General features: G+C 34.4%; 1 long non-coding RNA gene across 1 annotated transcript; it reads right to left on the bottom strand.

The window, feature by feature from the left end:
* Positions 1-12610: 12610 nt before the first annotated feature.
* LOC142349297 (uncharacterized) lies at positions 12611-17262 on the bottom strand. The gene is made up of 2 exons (XR_012760813.1): positions 16417-17262; positions 12611-13144 (listed from the first exon to the last, which is right to left on the bottom strand). It is a non-coding gene; the product is annotated as an uncharacterized LOC142349297 (long non-coding RNA).
* Positions 17263-24299: the final 7037 nt, after the last annotated feature.

The raw sequence follows: 24299 nt of genomic DNA, 5'->3' as shown, positions 1-24299 counted from the left end.
GTTTTAGAAGTTTGTCAATTTCGGTGTTTTTTGAAGTTTGCAAGGTATGCCTGTGAAGAGGCAGGTCTTTGCAAAACTCGGAAGAGCGTGTGAGTTGTGAATTTCGTAGGAGTCCTAACTTAAGTGACAGAGGTGTCTGTGGTTTTTGTCCGAACACAATTTCATAAGGTGAGATTCCAGTACTAGCATTTGGAACCGTGTTATGAGAAAAAGCAAATTTTGGTGCCAGTTCGTCCCATTTACCTCGAGCTTGTTCTAGAAAAATTCGGAAATGTGCTCCTAGATGTTTGTTTTGGATCTCGACTTTACCATTAGTCCAAGGCGCATAAGCAGTTCGAGGTGCGGGTGTTATACCTAATTCATGAATGTAACTCGCAAAATCTTGGTTCATGAATGCCGAACCCTTATCATAAACAAGTTTTTGTGGTATTCCAAAAGACAAGATGAACGTTTCTAAAGCTTTTATGGTGTCTACTGCGTCTGTGGAACGTACGGGGTATACTTGAATGAAACGTGAAAATGAATCGACAATAACTAAACAATGTTGTTTACCGTTCGATGGTGGATTTAAAGGTCCTTTCTGATCAATATGGACCGTATGAAAGGGGAATGGGACTGTATCAGTCCACTTTTCGAGAGGTGTTTCGTGGATGTCTCTCCGTTTTTGTTTATTTTTTTGGCATTCAAGGCAATCAGCAATTAGGTTTTCAATCCATTTATACATTCCGGGCCAATAAAAAAATCGTTTTACATTAGCAAGTGTTTTATCTAAACCTACATGACCTGACAGTTCACAATGAGCTAGCTGAAAAACTTTAAAGAACAATGACAGTGGTACACAAATTTTTAAGTATTCAATATCTGGTTCGTCTGTTTGTTGTTGAATACATAAGATATTGCCTACAAAACTCAGTTTTTCAAATTTATTAATGTATGACATTATGGCTTTAGATTGTCGGAATTCAATTTTCTTTTCATCTTTGTTATTGTTCGTCCTTAATTGACGAATTTGTTGTATTACTGGATCTTTTAATTGTTCTTGACAAATTACTGATGTATTTAGATCAACTTCTTTAGAGAAGGTTGTCAGTTTATCAATGAGTTCTCTTGCATCTTGTATTTTTGTATTTTCGGGAAATTTTTTTGCTAATTCGGTTTTGTCTATACAAGTGCTATTTTTCACGAGAAAAACTTTATCGTATTCTAGAAGGAATCTGTACTCCGAGTCTGTGGTATTAGTTTGATCAATGTAGAGTTTGTCAAAATCTAATTCCGGTGGCTGGTTCTCATTGAACAATTCAAATTCCGAAATTGGGTCAAAATTTTGTTCGGTTATCCCTTCATCAGGGTAGGAATCAATTTCTGTATAATGATCAGACGTTTCGTCTTCCTCCTGTTTTGATACAGGGGTTATTTCATGTTTGCGGTGACGCCTATAGTGGTTAATTGATGAACCATACGAGAAATCTTCCGAAATATTGTTTATTGAGCAAAGTCTGTTTTGATTATTGTCGTGCTTTTGCTTTACCATTTTGTCGTTTTTGAAAATAAATTTGCCGATACCCGTTATGCTTTGTTTTAGGATTGGAAAAAAATCATCTGCTGGTCCCTTTTCGTTATCACGCAAAATGAAGTATTTTTCCTCGTTACCATGCTCGTCGTAAAAACTAATGTCTTTTGGTATCTTTTTGTGTTTAAGTTGATACTTGTCCAGATCTTTAAGTTTTACACTGCGACTTAGGATGTCGGGAAAAGCTAAGTTTTTTCCTTCAGTCCAAATAATTTTCAAGTTCTGGAATTGAGAAATTACTAACTGGTATCTAAAAAACCTGTGAGAGAGTTTTCCTCTTCTACCCCATAGATACATTAAAGGCTTATGGTCTGTGTACACGTAAACAGGATGGGGAGAACCAATTAGGTAATGCTCATAAGTTTGTAATGCCGATATTACACCGCAAAGTTCGCGTGCTGTGGTACTCATTTTTTGTTCCTCTTTAGTGTAAATTCTAGAATTAAAAGACACTATTCGTTTCCCTTCTGGAAATTCTTGAACGAGAATTGAGCCTACTCCTATGGAAGAAGCGTCTACATGTACGTGGAAAGGGTATTTAGTATCAGGTATTGCTAAGATAGTATCTTCGCTAATCCTGTTTTTAATGTCGTTAAACAGTTTTTCGTGTTCTGTTGTCCAGACAAATTTAGTTTCTGTGCGGGTTAGGTCATAAAATGGTTTGCAGTCAACATGCAAATTTTTGATGTACATGCTGTAGAATCCTAAGCAACCTAGAACTCTCATGACATCACGTTTGTTTTCAGGCGACTTAAGTGCTTTTAAATCTGCTACTCGCTTCTTGACTGGTTGTATCCCATCTTTACCTACTACATGTCCCAAGAACTGTACTTTCCTAAGGAAAAATTTAGTCTTTTCAGGTTGAGCTTTCAATCCTGATTTCCTTAAAAGTTCATGGTACTTGTCAATTATTTCAAACATTTCGGTTTCATCTTGCGCTTGCATGATGGTGTCATCAATGTAGGTTATAGCTTGTTTTTTTCTAATTAATGGTGCAAAATGGATAGTCATTATGCGACTGAAGAAATTAGGTAGACCGCATAGGCCGTAAAATCCGCGTTCAAATGTGTATTGCTTTGGACCAATTACAAAACTTACCAGCTGTTTGGTTTCCTCAGTTAGAGGGACTTGGTTATAGGCTGAACAAAGATCACTGGTTGTGAAGAAATTACCTTTTAATCTAGTTAATAGACTTCCGATTGGTTCGAGTGGCCATGAATATCGACTAAGGTCTGTTATTGAATTCAGGTATCGGGCATCTATAACCAGTTTTACTGTGTTCCCCTTGGGTAGGATTATGATTGGATTAATAAATTCTGATCCCATTTCTTTATCATTACCCATTTCCCGGATTATACCTGTTTTACACAGTTGTTCCAAAAGGTTTTCTAGTTTTTGCTGATAATGTAATGGTACTTTGGATGGTCTTTGTTTTGTCAAAGTTGAATTAGGTAAAAGTTTAACATGAAACTTTTGTTTTATCTTTCCAACATCGTATTTGTGTTGAGAGTAAACGTCTTTATTTTTAGTTAAAGTCGTCAGTAACTTGTCTAAGTTTTCGTGATTGATATCAGCTTGACTGAAATCAAATTTTTTGAGAAACGCTTGATCGGTTTTGTCAAATCTGTTAAGTTTTTCTTTGGGAAGTTCAACGGGTCTGATGTTCTCATCAGTTGTTTCTAATTGTGGCTTAAGATCCTTTAGGTCGTCGCTAAAGTCTGTTTCTAATTCGTAGTTGTTGGTAAAATCTTGTTGCCTTTTTCGTTTTTCTGTTTTCTTCTGTTTTTCAGGAGTTTTGCCTGCAAAGAAATTTTGAATTTTTAAAATTTTTGGACCTTGTTTTTTGCTAACATGGAATATTTGATCCCAATTAGTGTCACTATTCATTAGGTGGTTTATGAATGCAACGTTGTCAACTACAGAAAATTCTGGGTCTTGTTTAATTTCAATGTCTTCTAAAGTGTGCCCAATAGGACCCTTTTGGATGACAACCTTGTTGTTTTGAGGATTGTTTAGCATTATTGGTAATTCCTTTTCTTTTCTAAAACACTGAACATTGTAAGTATAAATTCCTTGAGCTTGCAGTTCACTTCCAATTACGAAGGAGGTTCCCTTTCTGAAGAATTCATTCGCAGGTCTAATTGATATTACTCGAGTTGATTTTGGTGCTAATGGTAGTTGCTGGTCAAGAGTTACAATTTTGTAAGAGCTAATGTATGGATAGTTTTTCGTTTGGTATCTAGATAATGTGACGGCTACTTCAGGGTAAGTTTTTAAATCATTTTTTGGAGTGGTTAGGTCAATAGATTTTACTGTAGATTCAAGGAAATCCATTCCCAACAAATTTGGCTTGCAACCATCTTTTGCTGAAACCCATGTGGTAACTTCCACTTGATACTTTCCTTCAATGTCGAAAGATGTTTTGAAAGTAATTTGACCTAGAAGTTTTAGTTTCTCACCATTAACCGCTAAGGTATGATTTTTTGAAGCTTTCATCTCAATGTGTTGTAATTTACATAGTTCAAGATAAGTGTGGTAATTAATTATAGAGCTTGATGCTCCTGTGTCCAATAAAAACTGTGTTTCTAAGCCGTTATTTTTATTTTTGTCTCCGACGGATTGGTATAAATTAATATAAATATGTGAGTAACTTGCTTTGTTATCAGTAGTGTTTATGAACGGAGACCTGTCTAGTTTAAATACTCGTCGTTGTGGTTCTCATTATTGTAATAGTCTCTAGAAGTTTCACTGGTAAAGTGAACTCGAGGGCTTCGCCCTTCACTGTTATCTCTTGAATGAGTATTATTGTTTTGTCTAGTAGGTGTCCTATCCCGGTCATGGTCTCTACTCCTATCACGATATCGATTATCTGATCTTGGAGGACCGTTGCTTTGTCTATCCCTACTATTTTGCCTTTTGTTATCTCTGTAAAAGTTGTTTCGATAGTTATTTTGTCGTTCCTGTGATCGGTTATCGTAAGAAGATGATCGATAATTGTTTGAAGAGTTTGATGGGTACGGTGATCGATGTCGGTAGTCTGATCTAGAGTTGTTTTGATAATTGGATTGATTTTGGTTATAACTATTTCTCTGTCTGTCCCTAGAATTTCGATTGTCATAATTGTTTGATTTGTAATTTTGTTGACCTGGTGAACGGCTCCTACTACGTTTATAATTATCTGTGAACTTTTCTCGTTGTTGAGGTGGGTTTCGGTTTTCGTTTTTAAAGTCCTTGTACTTAAAGCAGAAAGCTATTGTGTGACCTGAACGTTTGCAAAACTTGCAGAATCTAGTCTGGTTTTGTTTGAATCTGGGATTGTCGTTGTTGTATGTGGCGTTTATTTTATGATCTTTCATTAGATTTGCAATTTCTGTGAGTTGGTTTTTTAACCCTTCTATTTCTATTTTATTGTCGATACTACTTGAGGCAGTACCCGTGAATTCACTGCAAACAGAAAAACTTAAGTCTTTAGTTGCTACATGATCCTGTAATTGTTGCCAAGTTGTAGCTGGGTTTTCTATTAACCGCTGATGTGCCTTTTGCTTGAGTGTAGGTGGCGTTAATCCTCTTACAAAGTACTCCATACACTTAGCGTTACGCTGGTCGTTGTTAAAATCTGGATCTGGCCATCCTTTATCAACTGCTTTTGTTACTCGGTGTGTATAGCTTTTTATCAACTCATCTGGTTGCCTTTTAATACTCTCGACTTCAATTCTTTTCCTATACTTGTCTTTTGCATCAGTAAAACGGGTAATGAACTGATTTCTAACTTCGTTCCATGCTAAACCTGGTGCTAAGGTTTCAAACCATTGGGCTGCGGGCCCACGCAAAACCGAACCAAACAACGCTTTTTGTCTAGCGTCGTATGCTGCTTGCAAATCAGCATCCGCAGGATCTCTTGTTCCTAGTGAGAATTGGATTTTTCTTTGTATTAAACTAAAGAATTCCTGGGCATCTTCAGATGGATCCAAACCTGTAAATTTCTCTAACGCTATGTCGGGGTACGCAACAACGTTCGCTGCCATGTTTTATTTTAGTGTACGAAAAGAATATTTTATACGAAAGTATTATTAGTTTGGGTAATTAGTGTAGAAAATATTTTTGTTATAACAATTATGTAATAAAACGCTAATACTAAAGTAGAAAGTTGAACTGTTTGTTTTGTGTTATGAATTTTATTTGTTTAGGACCGTTTAATGATTGTATTTTAAATTCAAAGTTTTTGCCGTTATCAGTACTAAAAATTTCAACCCAAGAGTAAATATCGGTTTGCTCAACGGTAAAATTTAATAACCAAGGATAAGTGCTTTCAGAGTGTTTAAATTCAACAGAGTATTGGTGAAATTTGTTTATTTTTGAAAATCTAATTTGTGTGACAAATTCTGTTTTTATAAAGAATTTAACTCTATCTGGTAAACTAGGATCGTCAGGAGAAACGTTGATGTATTTGGGTTTAATGATTTTTAAGATTTGTAAACCAAACGGGGGAATTTTATTTTGGTGGCTCATCCACACACAAGATGATAACGTTTATGCTAATTCTATCACACTGTTCTGATTTCTTAGAGCACACAAAAGTTCCTTAAAGTTTGGGTTGGTCCACTTGTAAGTTATGTAGATTTCAGTTTCTGTTTCGCTAGAAGAGTGATGGTAAATGCATAAAAAGTTTCTATTCTGGTCAGTTAAATAATATGAAACTTTGCCTATTTTGTTATGTACTTTAATACTTATATTTAGATCTTGAACGTTTACTTTAATATATGACATATAAATAACAGAGAACAATTGTTTTAGTTGTTTTTATTAATGTATTTTTGTATGAAATTACACAGAAGACAGTATAAAAACGTTTAGTACGGGATGTTTAGTACATCAGTAGTAGTATTTTTGTAGCTATTATTGTGTTTAAATATTATTTCTAAAGTGTTTGAGTCTGTTAATGACCGTATTTTAACATGAGACAACAACTTTTCTATGATAAATTTGTGTACAAATTGGGTTAAAAAGGCTAGCTTACGCTCTTTTAATTAATTATTGGCTAAATTTTCTGCGGGAATCTCGATCACACTGTTTTTAGTTTTTAACAAAGTTAGTAAATTCTGAAAATTAGGGTTCTCAGATGCATAAGTTACACAAAAATCAGCGGGAGAATTATGTTCAAACACGTAGAAAATAGCTAAGAAAGTTATTCCGTCAGTAATAAACCGTGTTATTTTACCCCTTCTAGTGTTTTCTATTGCTGTTAGATTAAGATGTTCTACAATAACTATTCCAGTTTGTTCCATGCACTGTTTAAAACCTCTATTGGTGAAATTGTACTTGTGAAACCGGTTAAAATGGGGGAATTCTCATCATTTTATGTTATTTTCAGGCTAAAAATCTATGTTGGGGGGATAAAATTTAGTTTAAAACCCGTTATTCTTTGTAAAATTAGGGCCTTATTGAGATTTATGTGGTCAAAACTTGGTTAATATTTCCTAATTTTTTGTAAAAATGACGTTAATATGACTATTTTCTTGAGTAATATTGGTTAAAATTGGATAAGAATGATGTTTTTAAGGCTTAAATGTGATTAGTATTCGTTAAATTATGATAAAAGTGACGTTAATTTTGTTAAAATCTGGTTAGTTTTTGAGGATTTAAGTCAAAATAATGTTTATTTGGTTAAAATTTGATTAATATTACCCCACCCGGGTCAAGGAATTGATAAAACAGAGTGAATATTCAACTAAGGAAGGCTTAAATTTAACCAAAATTGGGTTAGTTAATGTGAAAATGCAACAACGTGTGCTTAAATGTGTAGAAAATTAGATATAAATTACACTAAACACGTATTGGGGGGAAGAATTCTGGTTAAATTTACGTTAAATTGTTTGAAAATGCTATATTTTGGTCAAAAATTCAGTAAAAATTAGACATATGTTACTCTAAATATGATTTGGGGGGATGATTTCTGGTTAAAAATCGGCTATTTAGTGTGAAAATGCTAAAATTCTGCTGTAAATTTGGTGAAAATCGGCTAAAATTTAGTTTAATTAGGTGTTGGGGCGGTGAAATTTGGATAATTTTTGGTTATTTGGAGTGTATATGCTACAATTTAATCATAAATTTGGTCCAAATCGGGTCAGAAACAGTCTAAACAAGTTTTGTGGGGATAAATTCTGTATAAATTCCGATTATTTAGAGTGAAAATACTAAAATTTAACCATAAATTTGGTCAAAATCGGGTTAGAAATAGACTAAACAGGTTATGGGGGGATGAATTTTCTTTAACTTTCAATTATTTAGAGTGAAAATACTAAAATTCAACCATAAATTTGGTGAAAATTGGGTTAAAATCAAATTAAATATGTTTTGGGGGGATAGAATCTGGTTGAATTTTGGTTATTTAAGGTGTAAATACTAAAATTTAACCATAAATTTGATGAAAATTGGGTAAAAATTAGGCTAAATAGGTTTTGGGGGGATGATTTTTGGTTAAATTTTGACTATAAAATGTAAAAGTACTTCAATTGTTATATAAATGAACTAAAAATCGGACATAGATTACCCCCACCCGGGTCAGAACAACTTTACAAGAGCAAAGAATCAGTTGCCTGTTACTATTTTAATGTAAATTTACTGTATTTCGGCCGTAAATTTGATATAAATTACTCTATTTGTTTGTCTATTAGTGTGCTTTCACTTCTGTGGTAGTGGTTATTTTAGTATTTTAATCCGATCGGATAGAAAAACAAAAATTCAGGCGTGATTCTTTCCTCTGGGCGCACCAGTTATCAAATTTGGCTGGGCTGCTACAGATCACACAATACGGGATCTCTTTATGTATGCCAGTCAAACTTGACAAAAGATATAACAAATCGAAGGCAAAGATATATGCCTAAGACCTGTCTGTGCTATAAGTCTCAATTTAAAATAGTTGGGGGGCTGAAGGTATTTAATTTATAAAAGAGTAAATATAAAATTACAGCTTACTAATTACCAGTTGTGTAGTGGTGTAATGGAGGTGAGCTGCTGGGCGATCGTTCACTTGGGTGTTTCTTCAGTTATGTTATTTGTCGAAAAGGAAAGTTATAAAATTAAATCTGGAATTATTTGTCTAAGTTGTTAAACAATTTTGTTCGACTATTTTATTGTTAAAGTGAAGTTAATTTTGAGAAAAATGAAAGCAGTTGTCTGCTGCTTGTTTCTGGGAGTGATTTCTGTCTCTCTAATTTTATTCCGTCCCACTTCGCTGAGAGAAACAATTAATTCCTCTTAGCTCCGTTTGGGCCGATAGGGAGCGAATCACAAACTCACGTTCATAGTGAGGTGCTTCCTAATTTTCCTATTGGCCGAGAAGGCAAGAGAATTAACTCTTTTTTATCTCACGGAAAAATTATTGAAACTCCAAAAAATAATAAAAAACTAAAAAGCTGAGAGCATCAATTATTGATTTCGTAGGCGCCTGTTTTCTGCTTTTCCCCTCTTCTAAAACCGCAACAATTATGGTTTTCTTGGGGGCTTTTTATGAGACTCTATTGTCTTTTCCCCTGAAGCAATCTGCTTCATCTTTATTGAACTTGGGGGGAAAGATCTGCATTGCAACTGTCAAAAGCAGAAGTAATTTAAATCAAAAGAAACTGTGGTTTTACAGGCCGCCTACGTTCAACAATGTACATTTTCTATCCTGGATATAAGCGAGGAGATCCAGGCCTAAAGTTGTGTTATTTAAATAAGTCGAACTGAGTTGTTTAAATACTTGTGTACTGGTAGTCTTAACAAGCGTTAGTTTATTTAGCGCGCGGCGAAAGAATGGTTAATTAGCGCCTAAATACGTTCGCTCTAATGCGGGATTAATTATCCGTTCATTTGTAACGGCTCTCGTAATGCTACATTGGCTTTATTCGTAAGTTTTCGTTTAAAAAAATTTTCAAATTGACTTAAGTTCAAGTATTATTCTCTAACATTTATCATCAAAAGGGGCACAAAATTTCTTTAATATCCAGTACAAGAATCTAAAGCATCCATTTCTAGTTCGGTATTCACAAAAATGATTAATCATATCAGGGAACCGGAGAAAATATTTTCGTTCGCACCTTGTTAACAACCTGACGGAAAAATATCAAACCTGTAATTTCTCAAGAGTTTTTTTTCGTTAAAATTCAAAATCTTCTGATTTTGCATCGCGAATTTTTCACCATTTTGTAAAGGCTTTGATAAGACAAAACAAAACAAGTGGAGTCATTAGAATCCATTTTCTTAAGAATCAACTATTTTCAAAGATTTTTCAAAGGAAGCTCAGTTGTCCTCATCAGAAGAAACAATTTTTACAGCGCCAATTTTATTGCAAGCTTAGCTGTCCTATGGAAAAGTTCTTTATTTTGTTTTCCAATTGCTGAAATCTTTTTTCTCTAACTGTTCGTTTTGACAATAAATTTTGGGTTTTATGAGATCGATTGTAATCTATTCAAAACTCAAAAGAGAATGATGACTGAAAACAGAGAAGTTTCACCTCTATTTGCTTTACAATATTGATGCCGTTAATTTACCTCTAGAGTGGTTGTTGTCGTATATATCTACAACATATTGTCTTGAAAGGAGCTTTTGAATACGGCCAGCAATTACTTTTTGTTCACATAATTATGTGATGCAGCCCATCACAAGGGCCAAAATTATTCAGACTTTCGGCAAGCAAGAAGAAAACAACTAATTGCCAATAACAGTTTGAAAACGTTGGCTGCTGTTTGGATTCTTCGTGCTCACATATTCTTATGTGAATTAGTTTTGAACAATTCAAACAAAAATTAACAAAATCCTCATTCTAGAAAAAAATGAAGTTTAGCAATTGAAAATTTTTTTAAAATTTTGGTGCAGATAGAATATCTAAAAGAACATTTCTTCCTGATATTCTGTGCAAAATTTTTTCAATAACAGAAGGTTCGGTTTTGAATTATATAGATTTGTCCTTTGTTCGGACTCAAATATAGGGACTCTTTAGTCAGATCAATTTTCAAAACCGAAGAAATCTCAGATAATTCAGAAACTTAGTGTTAATTAAGTAATGAAACAACGATTCTCAATGCTGAACAAGGCTGCTGTCAATTTAAGGCAATAACCGAAGAAAATAGAAAAGAAGAACAATTTTAGTCCACTGGATTTCTCAACGAGATAAAGCTGATATTTCATTAATTTAGTATCATTTTTGAAAAAAAATAAAGAGAAGTATTGAATTAGGTCAGGGGAATCAGATAGCAGGTTAATATCAGACCTATTTTCTAAAAAGCAACAGATTTTTTTGGTTCAAAATCAAAACAATTTGTTGCCCTGCAAACCAATAAACTCGCCCGTTTTATTCCAAACATATAAACGACGTATTAGTAATCATAGAAAAAGGAATTTTTCTATGCATCTTGAAAAGCAACGAATATTTCTGTCAAATATTTCTTTCATAGTGAACCAATGTTCAAAATTTTTATGCCCTTTTCTGCCAATGTGGTTTAGTTTTTTTAGACTAAGATGGTGATGGTACTAAAGAGTGTGTTTCGAATCAATATGACGCAGATAAAATGATTTGGTGTGTCTTGAGAGACCTAAAGCTCGATTCTGTATACCCTCTTGTATACCCTCTTATACAAATCGCAGGAGACCAAAACTTTAGTTTTTCAAATACAAAACTATGATTTTTTTATGTTAACAAAATTTAATGAATCGAAATGGAACTAAATGTGAACGAATAAAAGTTTTTTCAATGCTAGGTTTGCTACGTCAGTGCGGCTTTTGCCGTCTATAACCCGGCTCGTTTCGTGATCTTACGACTAAATGAAATATTGAAATTGACTGTTAATGTTAGAAAATAATATTTGGAAAATTATTAAAGAGCCCAATACTTCTATTTGGTTGATGAAATCAAATATTTTTCACCATTGACAAAATCATAACAGCATATGCATCCCTGATACTTCCCTGAAAATGTGAACTGAAATACAAGTGGTACAATTATTTTCCAGGATGAAGTCCTCGATCCAAAACAGGTATGAGCAAGACGGGCCAGGATCCCGGACGGGGGGGGGGGGGGGGGGTCCGGTGCAGCCGAGCTCAAAGTCTAGACAAATTATCTGAATTGAGTCTGTTCGGCCTGGCCTGTACCTCGTCGTCGCTTTGTTCTGTCTGGCCCACGCCTGAATTTGATATATTCGGTCTGACACATACCCGGCCGTCAGTTTGTTCTGTCCGGCCCAGAACTGAAATGGGTAAGCTCCGTCTGGTGCATACCTCGTCTCTGGTCTGTTTGGTCTGGCCCGTACCCAATCGTCGGTCTCTTTGGTCAGTCTCATACCTAATCGTCAGTCTGTTTGGTCTGGCCCAGATCCGGCCATCGTCCCTTTTGTGTGGCCCATAACCATTCTTTGGTCTTTTCGGTCTGACGAGTACCCAAATTTGGTATTGTCCATAGGTATTTTTTGGTGTGACCCCGAAAAAAATCAGTTTTATAACCTGTATGGAGACGTAATATAAAAAAGCTCTAATCAGCGCCAAACAAACTATTTGATCTGATCAAAGCCCAGAAGTCCAGCTTAATACTGTAGCCAATGCTTTGCAAAAAATATTTGAGCTCTGAAAAGACCAATTTTGTAAGCAGTAGCCGATCTTTAGCAACTAGCAACATGAAGATGGACGAATAAACATACACTAAATTGCGATTACTGAATACTCTGCAGCTCACGGATTAATGAATTTTTTGGTTAAAAACAGTCAAAAAATTGTAAGTTGATTTTTCGGCCTAAAACTTGAAATGCATAAATTATCATTCTCTCAGTGTATTTCTTCTAGCCCATGGTCGGTCTGGTAAAGGACTTGGATCTGTTAGGTCTGGCTCAGGGTCAGCCTTTAGTCTGTTCGATATGGCCCAGTGTGACCAAAGTCTGCCCAGTCCGGCCCATACCTGCGAATTTGGGTCTGTTTAGTCTTAATCCCCCCCCCTGTCCGCAACCCAATTGCGTCTGACCCATATCTGTTTGGGTCGAGGACCTTATCCTGGGTTGCAATAAAGAAGCAAAAACAATTTTGAAGTTTTAAATTTTCAATTTGCAAGGTTGTTTTGCTCAAACACCAATTTCGCATTATGCCTCAAATCAATGGCAGTTTTGATAACAACAGATAGAGCACAGATGACAAGAAATATCATTGCTATAGTGGCCAAGAGTCCTCTGGCTACGTGGAAAATTCTGTACCCCTCTTCCAGCTCCTCTTCCGCGATCATCTTCTCGGCTATTATTGTTCCGTCCATATTTTTTCCACCAGTACTCATAGTTCAACCAAAGAGAGTAAATAATTTAATTGGTAATTATAATAAAATTCAATTACGTATTTGCTGTGAAGTAATATTTTTTTTATAAATTAAATACTATAAACTTTGTGTAATAAGAAAATTTTTTATCGCGTAATTTTCTTGTTTAAAAATTGCAACCTTTAAAAACGGTTGTTGACCGACACAAACAGGACACGTTAAGCCAATACTGTAACACAAATAATTTGAATATTCGAAAAAATGGGAAAATTAGTTTGAACTCGATGGCTTACGTTTTTCTGTATCTGCATGTATGTATACCCACGCCTCAAGTGTTTTCTGACCCCCAATCAACAGATTTTTGTTACCAAGTTTAAAGCAGGTCGCTATGTAAAAAAAACACGTGCTCCGGGGGGGGGGGTAGTCGGCAGATTTTGCCCTCGTGGAATTCGATTACGTTTATCTGCGGAACTCTGACTACATTTTTTTAATCCTGAATCAATTTTTTCTAATTTTCTAGAATTAATTTAGGTTCAAAAACGGAGTCCGAATACCAAATCTGTAGCTCGATTGCCCAATTTGGTGCATCAATAAAACATTAGTAAAATCCACCATATGTGTTACTAATTTCCATGACTTTGTTGCTAATACTTTGCTATATTAGTTGCAATCGCATTATATAAAGCGCTAACCTTGGTTAATAAATTTGAGTAAAAATTTTGAGAATTATCTTATCCCGGTTGGGTCTCCAGTCATCCCCATCGATTTTAGATAGAAATTTCATGAAAAGTCAATCGGCGAGTCATCGACGGTTCATTAATGCTTTCTCTTTAATCATAGAAAACCCATCGATGGGAAAGCTCTGAATCTGGATCAAAGAAAAACCTTTGATGGAACTCTCCTGGGTCACAGAATTTCCAACAATGGGATTCCACTGGGTCATAGACAATCCATCGATGGGATTTCAATTGGTCATGGAAAATACAGCGGTGGGATTTCAATTGGTCAAAGAAATTCTAACGATGGGATCGCAAGTGGTCATAGAAATTTCAACGATTGGATTTCGACTGGTCTTAGAAAATCCAACATTGAAATTTTATTGGTCATAGAAAATATAACGATGGGATTTCAGTTGGTCATAGAAAATCCATCGATGGAATTTCACTGGGTCATAAAAAATCCCTCGATGTGATTTCATTTGGTCATAGAAATTCGAACGATGGGATTTCAATTGGTCATAGAAAATACAACAAGGAAATTTTATGGGTCATAGAAAATCCATCAAAATAGGTCCGAAAATCGTCAAAATTGATTGGAAAAACCCCATAAATAGGTACGGAAAATATCAAACAATTAATTTACCTTGAAATAAAGACACGGTTCATTGAAACTCAAGGTAAACTGACATGATAACTCAAAAACACAATTGAGTTATCGAAAAAATCATTCGAGTTAAGATGTGTTTGTTGTCTTGAGATTATTTATGATGAATTGATAGGAATCACTGTCCCGGGTACTTTTTTTTCAAAAATTTTAGCTGAGAGATTTTTTAATTTAAAGTCACCTCAATTTAAAATGTGTTACGTTTAAAAAAATAGGCCATGAGCTTTGTAGCCTGGATTCCGCGATTCCATTTTTTTTTAATTTTGGGGCATTTGTTACTAATTTTCCTTCGAAAGGGTCTAGCTTCTGAAGGTAGCCCAATCCGGCAAAATTGATGTAGATGTCATGTTTTAATATAGCGAAACAGAACTAAATTATTTTGCTGCCCAAATTTGAAACTAAATGTAATGGGGGATACTGGTTATATACTCATGAAGAAATAATTTTTTAAAAAATTTTAAAGGGTGAAAAAACTGTTATTTACATAGCAGCCTGCTATGTGGCTTCAAATATAATGCACGAAGTGTCGTAAAAAAAATGAGCTAGAAGCAGAACAGTTTTTTTTCTCGTTTCTAAACCATTTATTCCGGGTTGTTGTTTACATGAAAAGTACTGCCACAGGTTTTGTCAAAGTTTAATCTAATAAATTTAACGCAGGTTTCAAACGTTTTTAGGTTCACGCAATATAGTCAAAGAATAAAAGAGTTCAAGCAAAGTTGTCAAAACTGAAACCTTGAAATTGGCGATAAATTATAAAAGCGCTATAAGAACACTTGAAATACTTTTTTCATTTCACAAATATAAACTTGCTGAATTTACGAGAACATTTTCAGACTAATTATAGAATGTAAAATAAAAACTAAAGAAATTTCAAAACAGACGCGCAAAAGTTAATGTAAAACATCAATGTGCGGCAATATTTTATCTAAACTCAAAAAACAATACAAAAGATTATTTACAAATCCTAAATGATTCTCAATAGCATTTTGAATCGATTTTAGATAGAAATTTCATGAAAAGTCAATGGGTGAATCGTCGACGGTTCATTAATGCTTCCTCTTTAACCATAGAAAACCAATCGATGGAAAGCTCTGAAATTGATCAAAGAAAACCTTTTGACGAAACTCTCCTGGGTCACAGAATTTCCATCAATGGGATTCCACTGGGTCATAGACAATCCATCGATGGGATTTCAATTGTTCATGGAAAATACAGCGGTGGGATTTCAATTGGTCATAGAAATTCTAACGGGGGGATCGCAACTGGTCATAGAAATTTCAACGATGGGATTTCGACTGGTCTTAGAGAATCCAACAATGAAATTTTAGTGGTCATAGAAAATATAACGATGGGATTTCAGTTGGTCATAGAAAATCCATCGATGGAATTTCACTGGGTCATAAAAAATCCGTCGATGTGATTTCAATTGGTCATAGAAATTCGAACGATGGGATTTCAATTGGTCATAGAAAATCCAACAATGAAATTTTATGGGTCATAGAAAATCCATCAAAATAGGTCTGAAAATCGTCAAAATTGATTGGAAAACCGCATAAATAGGTACGGAAAATGTCAAACAATTAATTTACCTTGAAATAAAGACACGGTTTCCTGAAACTCAAGGTAAACTGACATGCTAACTCAAAAACACAATTGAGTTATCGAAAAAATCATTCGAACTAAGATGTGTTTGTTTTCTTGAAATTATTTATGATGAATCGATAGGAATCACTGGAGTCCCAACCCGGGTACTTTTTTCCAAAAATTTTAGCTGAGAGATTTTTTAATTTAAAGTCACCTCGATTTAAAATGTGTTACGTTAAAAAAATAGGCTATGAGCTTTGTAGCCTGCATTCCGCGATTCCAAATTTTTTAATATTGGGGCATTTGTTACTAATTTTCCTTCGAAATAGTCTAGCTTCTGAAGGTAGCCCAATCCGGCAAAATTGATGTAGATGCCATGTTTTAATATAGCAAAACAGAAATAAATTATTTTGCTGCACAAATTTGAAACTAAATGTAATGGGGGATACTGGTTATATACTCATGAACAAATGATTTTTAAAAACTTTTAAAGGGTGAAAAAAACTGTTAATTACATAGCAACTTGCTATGTGGCTACAAATATAATTCACGAAGTGTCGTAAAAACAACTGAGGTAGAAGCAGATCAGATTTTTTTCTCGTTTCTAAACCAATTATTCCGGGTTGTTGTTTACATGAAAAGTATTGCCACAGATTATGTCAAAGTTTAATCATATAAAATTAACCCAGGTTTCAAACATTTATAGGTTCACGCAATATAGTCAAACAATAAAAAAAAGTTCGATCAAAATTATCAAAACTGAAACCTTGAAATTGGCGATAAATTATAAAAGCGCTATAAGAATACTTGAAATACTTTTTTAATTTCACAAATATAAACTTGCTGAATTTACGAGAACAGTTTCAGACTAATGATAGAATATAAAATAAAAACTAAATAAATTTCAAAACAGACGCGCAAAATTAATGTAAAGCGTCAGGATATACTTCAGTATTTTATCTAAACTCAAAAAACAATACAAAAGAATATATAAAAATCCTAAATAATTCTCAATAGCTTTTTGAAAATGCAACGGAACAAAAATTTCAAGCGCCCACTACACCAGTCATAAAATGTTCCGCATTAATAAATAATAACAGTAGCGTCAAATAAACGCTTGCATAGAAAAAACATCAAAGTTTATGCCTGACCAGGTTATAACACCAGTACAAAGTTATGACAATAGTCCGCTGAAAGGAATCGCACGGATGTGGAAAATGAACATAGCTTGCCGTATGTCGGAATAAAATAACATGGACTTGTTCATTCCTATCAGACCCAATAAATATACATGCGCTATTTTTGTTCCCCTGCACGCGAATATAAATTGTGAAATTCTGGTAAATTTGGCTCTTTGGCTCCGGGGAGGGCCCTATGACAATTACGTATTCTCCAATTTATCACGCTTCCCTTTATTGGATGTTAAATGGGTTTGAAGTAGGAAATGAATGTTTATTTTGATCACGCGTTGTAATTCAATTTTGTACACGGCAGATGGCAGTGTTGGAAACATGAAAGGAGTCAAGGTCACAATTTGTTTTCAATTGAAGTTGAACTGAAAAGAATATTTTTCAAACTTTTTGTCTCCTTTTAGACAAGACATAATGGCGACATTGTGTCCTGAAATATATAGTAAGTTACGAATAACTAATTTCTTATAAAAGTCACTAATATGAACAACAAGCATGAAAAAAAAGAAGAAATGTTGTTAGGAAGGTAGAAAATTATTTAAAAAAACTAATGGAGCGTTTTCAACTTTTTTGGGTAATAAAAAGTGTCACTGTTAATATAATCCCACTAACGTGCGCAAACATGCTCCCATGAAAATAGGGCCATTTTGACGGATTATACATCCTTTTAAACATCATTAAGCCATAAAAAGTAAATAATTCAACTAATGGAGGAAATAATCCCATCGCAAAAAGACTGTTTCAGTTGGCTTAAAATATGATTTCCTGAATTTTTTTTGGTAATATGCTTTAGATCCATTTCGGAAACTAAATTTTTGTAAGAGGCGTATTTCTAAGGGACAGTTAAGTTCTTTAAATTGACTTCTCAATCCGCAATCAGTATTGGGGAAGACTTTATTATGCAATTATTTATTGTATAGGCCTTTTTTTCTGTCCCTATCGACAAATTGTTAACAAGTTAAAAATCGTCCGAAATGGTGGATAACTCGAGTAAATTTTCTAAATAAACTAGCAAAATAAACGTTTTGAGGCGTAAATTATCAAAATTCTGCTAGATTTTGATTCACAATTGTTATTTTTTGTTTACTCTGTTTTTTTTTCAATCTAGGTTTTCGGTATACCCGCAATTGAGAAGTCTTCTAAAATAAAGAAATCGTAACTTCCAGGTTTGACTCACAGTAGTTTCCGTGGAGGGATCATAGTTATTTTAAAAACTCATGAATTGGTCAAAACTACAAAACTCCATCCATGGATCATGGTATTCTCTTGAAAAAAGTTTGAAAACTTATTTCTCCTAAAATGTTCGGAATGCTTAATATTGGCGAGGTTAGAGGGGCACGCAGAACAAGCAGCTGTTATGAATATCAATTTAGTAATGTTTGATTATGGGTGGCAAATATACGTAGTAAATCAGCTTATAAAAATAGTGTAAATTACTCGCCAAATCTTGATCTGGATATGTGAAATCAGCTCGAAGTTAGCGCACGTACTTTCTCACTTTCGGAGTCATTCTGAAACCCCTCTTTTCGGGCTAGGTTTCACCATGAAGATATGTACGGAAATGTGAGTGTTTTTTTCTTATTCCCAGCGATTTTGTCAAATTATCTGTTTTTGTCAAAATAGGCATGTTTTCTGTAGTCAAATATGACAGTTCAAGCTTCTGGTTTTCTACCAGTTCTCGCACAAACTGCAGTTTTACGGCAAAGTGTCTAGTTTTTCCATGATGCATAGAATGCTTACTTAATGCAATACAAGCCTGATTATCGACAAAAATTTTCAGAGGTAGTTTACAGAAAATTCCTACGTACTCTAGGGTTCCACTTAGGTGAATGGCTTTTCTGCTCGCCTCAACAACAGAGTTAAATTCTGCTTCAGCAGTTGATGTTGCTACAGTCTTTTTGGCCTTAAAACCCCAACTTATTGCTCCAGACGACTCACTTAACTTAAAACAAAAACCTGAAGTACTCCTCCTGTTATCTGAAGTACTCCCTTCCCAATCAGCATCAGAAAAATTCCACAAATCCAGATTCTGAAGCTTACGGAAAGTTAAAGTCTGATTCATTGTTCCTCTTAAGTATCTGAGAACACGCTTGGCTGCTTTCCAATGAACTTCTCCGGGATTTTCAACCAACGAACTTAGAGCATTAGCAGCAAAACAAATATCGGGTCTACTCGACAAAACTAAATAGTTAAGACAAACTATCAAACTTCGAAAATTAGTTTTGATCATTCTATGTTGCTCCTCACTCCCCTCCTGAGGACAATCATTTTTTGAAAATTTACAATTTTCTTCTAATGGTGTGCCAATTGGCCTACAATCGTTCATTTTGAAAGTTTCCAAAATTTTTTCTATGTATTTCTCTTGGCTGATTTTTATTTCCGATGAAGTCCTCACAATTTTCATTCCTAAAAACCACGTCAAATCTGAATAATCACTAATTTAAAATTTCTAGGAAACTTCAGCGTGAAACCAATCACAAAAACTTTCAGAAATGCCACAAACTATTAAGTCATGTACCCATAAGCAAAGAAAACTATTTTTTTTTTTCATCCTGATATTTTATAAACAATCATTCATCATGAAATGAATTAACAAAACTTAGTGTAATGAAGAAAGCCTTTAAAGTCAAAAACTAGTTTTTTCCAGATTGTTTCAAACCATACTAGCTCTTTTTCAATTTACAAACAAATGGTTTTCCATTTTCATCCAAAAGTTCAAAACCTTCAGGTTGTTTAATGACAACATCTTCTTCAATTGGAGCATTTAAATAAGTTGTTTTTATATCCATTTGTTTTAATTGATAGTCGTTAGAAATAACCAGACACATCAAAATTCTAATGGTTGAAAGTCTATTTGTAGGTGATGGTTGAAAGTCTGGTTGTTGGTGAGTCTAGTTGTAACGAGCTTTATAGCGACATAAATCACCATCCGGACCGAATTTCAAAGCAAAATGCCATCTACTTCCTACTGGTTTTTCATCACTTTTCACTAAGGACCAAACGTTGTTTTCAACCAAAGAGTCGCACTAATTTTTTCATTGCTTCAAACCAATTTGGATTTTGCAAAGCCTCATCAACGTTTTCTGGAAGCAAAGGATCGATAGCCAGTTGACTCAAAAAAGAAATTTCATTTGAATCTTTATCAATGTCTTCGACTAAATTTTTGTTTTCTTCAGTTAAAGTAAAATTCATTTTCATTAAATCTTACGTTTCGTGACATTCGGACTTTGAATTCTCTTTTTCGTCTTCAAACCCAATCAAATAACATTTACTATTATCAGAATTCCCAAGAAAAATTCCCTTTCATGAGGTTTGATCTAATTTTTTGCGAAATGGTTTTTCAATATGCATAAATGCCACACAACCAAAAAATTGACGAAAGGTGAATTAGGTTTGTCATTGTACATCCTTTCAAAAGGTGTTTTCTCAAGAGCTGAATGCAAAAGCAAGTTATTGGCGTAAAAAACCATGTTCAAAGCATACGTCCAATTTTTTTGTCTAAGCAAGCGTTGTCTACGAAACAACGAGCCATAGCAACAGAAGTTCCCCAAATTCTTTCAACTTTTCCATTTTCTTGCGGGGTATATGGAGCAGAGTTTTCAAAAAGAATTCCTTGGTTCCTACAATAGCGCTTAAACTCTTTTTTTGAAATGTATTCTCCACCTCCATCAGAAAATAAAGTTCCTGGTTTTCCAACATCAGCACAAAACTGTTTAAACTTATCCAAGACCTTGTCTCTTGTTTTCATGAAGTAAACTTTGGGAAACGACTGAAACTATCTACAAATCCAATGGTATAACAATGGTCATCAACAGCTTCAGGAGAAATTTTTTCCTAAGACATCTGTATGCACAAGGTTCAAAATTTCTTTCGCTCTTGTCTTGCAATCTTTGGGAACAGGCTGGGAACTTTGCTTTTTGAATCACCTATTTTCATACCCTCAACAAGTTCTGGCAGACGTTTCATATCAAAAAAATTGTTATGTCACATCTTTGCATGCCAAATTTGTAAACTGTCAACATTAAAGCAATTTTCATTAGAACAAGGAAAAGTTTTCCACGCAAACAATCCATTTTCAACTTCAAAAGAAATGAGACTTTAATAAAAACAAATTTAAGTTTTTCACCGAAAGAAACATCAACATCCGCTTCTCTAAGTTTTGAAACAGAAATTAATTTTTTTGAGTTATCAGGTACAAATAAAGCATCTTTAACACAATTTTTTCAATTCTTCATTGCTATTCTTAGCAAAAAACTCAACAAAACTCAAGTACTTTTACTTTTAATCATGTAAATTGTTGCGCCAGAGTCGATGAAAAAATCTTGATGTTCATTACAATTCTCACTCTAGAAAATGCTAAAACTTTCCTCTTCTTGCTCTTCCGAAAATAAATTCTGACTTTTTCATTTTTCATTGCATGGGATCCAAAACAAATTTTTTGTAAGTGAAACATTTTTTGGCAATATGTCCATCTTTTTTGCGCTTAAAACAAGTTATTTTTGAATTAGGTTTCTCTTTGTTAGGTCCCGATCGTTGTGCACGACAAAACTTTGCAATATACCCCCTCTTGTAACAATTAAAATAAGTTCGATCATTGGTAAAGAAAACGGATTTTGATTTGTCTGTATTTCTGTCGTTGCGTTAATCACTTTCAAAATTTATCAAATCACGTTTAATTTCATCCAAGGTTTTATCTTGACCATATTTTTCCAGAGTACGAAAACTTTCAAAATCACGAGGAAGTCACTTCAAAAGTATCCGGACGAACATTTTTTTCACGTATTGACTCATCGACTTCGGAACGATTTAATTGCATGTCCTCGGCTCTAGTAATATAGTCTACGATGCTTTCGTTATTGTATTTTTTCAAATTCGTTAAATCAGACAATAGTTTTTGTAAGCGCGGCCTCTCAAAACTTTTAAACCTCTTATGCGACACGCTCTAAGCTTCAGATCCTTTTCCCCTATGTGGTCGCAAATATAAAACTAACTTCTTGTCGAGGCACTGAACAAGTTCATACAAAATCGCCACCTGTTTTTCGTCAAAAATCTGTTTTCCTTTTCTATCGGCTGCATCAATTTGCTCCTGTGAAGGCCGTCCCCTCAGCGTAGGTAAAAACTCCCTATATCCTACAGTTCCGTCAAAAAATTTAATCAACTTCAAAACATACATTCGCGCCTCAAATTGCTCGGAAAAATAGACAAAGTCTTCTTCTTTACCGCTCAAAAAACTTATCAATTGTTTTGCTATTCATGTTTAGAAGGGAGCTATTATTGTGTGTTAAGAAAATTTTGAAAATAAAACTTAAACTTTCAAAAAAGTAAACTTAAAAATTTAAAATTAAATCCATCCGAATACTCTATCGAACAAACATTTCAAACCACTAAATTAAAGAACACCAAACCGGTATTTCTTTATTCAGAACTTAACAAGTTTTCTTTTTTCCTTTCAACAAAACTAATTTTATCCTAATTTTAAAAGCAACAGTATTTTAGTTTTTGGAAAAACACGAAATTATAAACGTCTTTTGAAAGAAAAACTATTGACCACCAGACAGTCTGTATTTACCTTTATTAAAACTTTTTAATAACAAAGCACAGTCTGCAAAATTTCATCACTATACAACGTAAAATTTTTTTAGAAAGCAGTGCTTTTCAAAAACTATATGAGAAATTTTGTCTACTTAGTATAAGAGATGACCCATTTTGTTTGAGAATGTAGTATCACTGACAAAGTTAGGGTTGACATTGACCAATATAACCACTGATTCCCCCACTGCGACTAAGCACCATGAGGGCGGATCCTCCAGATAATTTCTCAAATACTAGCTTAAACTTTTCTCTTACGCATGGGCCAACTTTTGCAAAATTCTTCAAGCAAGCTTTCTATGCATCATGTTTTACTATGCTGTTACTATATTCAACCATATTGCAGCTTTTCATATGTTTCGAATGGTGCACACAATGTTACATGCCCTGCAGGGACTCTGACCAAAATCGCTTTTACAGATCGATTCACCCTTTTTTAAGAAACGATCTCTATTATTCGACCTTTAAATTTTTGTTTCAATCGACCGTTTTTTTGTTAAATCACGAGTGGTTTTCACACACCCGTAGTCAAGCTTTGACGCGCGCTGGAATCTTTAACTTTATAAATTTGAAGCATAAAATTATTTCAAAAAATCAACAGTTTCAAAGTTTGACCCTTTCTCTCTCACACACTGTCTTCTCTCTCCCTCTCTCTCTCTCCCTCTCTCTCCCTTTTTCGTTCTTTGTCTCTATCGTTCTCCCCCTCTTTCTCTCTCCTTTTCCCTCTCTGTCTCTGACACTCTTTTGAAGGACACCCTCTTTCTCTGTCCCTTTTTTGTCACTCTGTCAAACAGGCAAGCCACCCTTTCTCTTGTCTTGTCTCACTTGTCAGTTTTCTGGGTCCATAACCTATTGGTGTGTTTAGAGGGGCACATTGAATACGCAGCTGTTTTGAATATCAATTTAGTGTTGTTTTATTATGGGTGGAAAATATACGTAGTAAAACAGCTTATATAAGTAGTGTAAATTACCCGCCAAAGCGTGATCTGGATCTGTGAAATTAGCTTGAAGTTAGCACAAGTGCTTTCTCACTTTTAACTTCCGGAGTCATGCTGAAGCTTAAAAGAGAATGCGCCATGACGGTGTTACGTGTCTCTAACAGCGTCCAGAGCTATAACTGGTGAGTTCAGAACTGGTCTGCGATCTAGTGCAAATTTGATTAATGATGTTAACAAGGAGGCTCGTTAATGTGCGTTTGCACACGATGTTCCGATCCGAGCTGATCTACTTTTTTGACTTAACTGTCAGCCAAATGAAGAGATAACAAAAATAGATGTTTGAGTTTTAAAAAAAATCGGTACACAACCTATCTACTAATTGGATTACATAATGCCATGCCTCATTACAGCGCCTCATTAACCCGTTTTCTTTTTGTATGTGGATGTTTTGTTCCGTTCTCAGGCTCTGCTTATAGAGTACTTTTTAAGACCTGGTAGAAAATTGCTTGAAAATTTATACTGTTTCCCAGGACTCTATATCTGTGCATAGGTGCATATTAAATATACAACCTCTCAGACCCAGTGAAGCTGTTTTGTCGCTGAGAGATGTTAGGTTCTTTTTCTGAAAAATTGGTTAAAATTTCAGTAAGCAATTTTCAGCTATTAGCTACAGGATGTGGCAAATTGGAAAAATAAAATCAGTTATCTGATTATATTTCTCCAGTTATCTGATTGAAATCAGTAAGCAATTTTCAGTGATTAGCTACAAGTTGAAT

Source organism: Convolutriloba macropyga, chromosome 11 (assembly GCF_964194025.1).
Source record: "Convolutriloba macropyga chromosome 11, txConMacr16.3, whole genome shotgun sequence".
NCBI lineage: Eukaryota > Metazoa > Xenacoelomorpha > Acoela > Convolutidae > Convolutriloba > Convolutriloba macropyga.
Note: the sequence above shows the minus strand (reverse complement) of the source record. Positions and strands in the feature narration are given on the sequence as shown.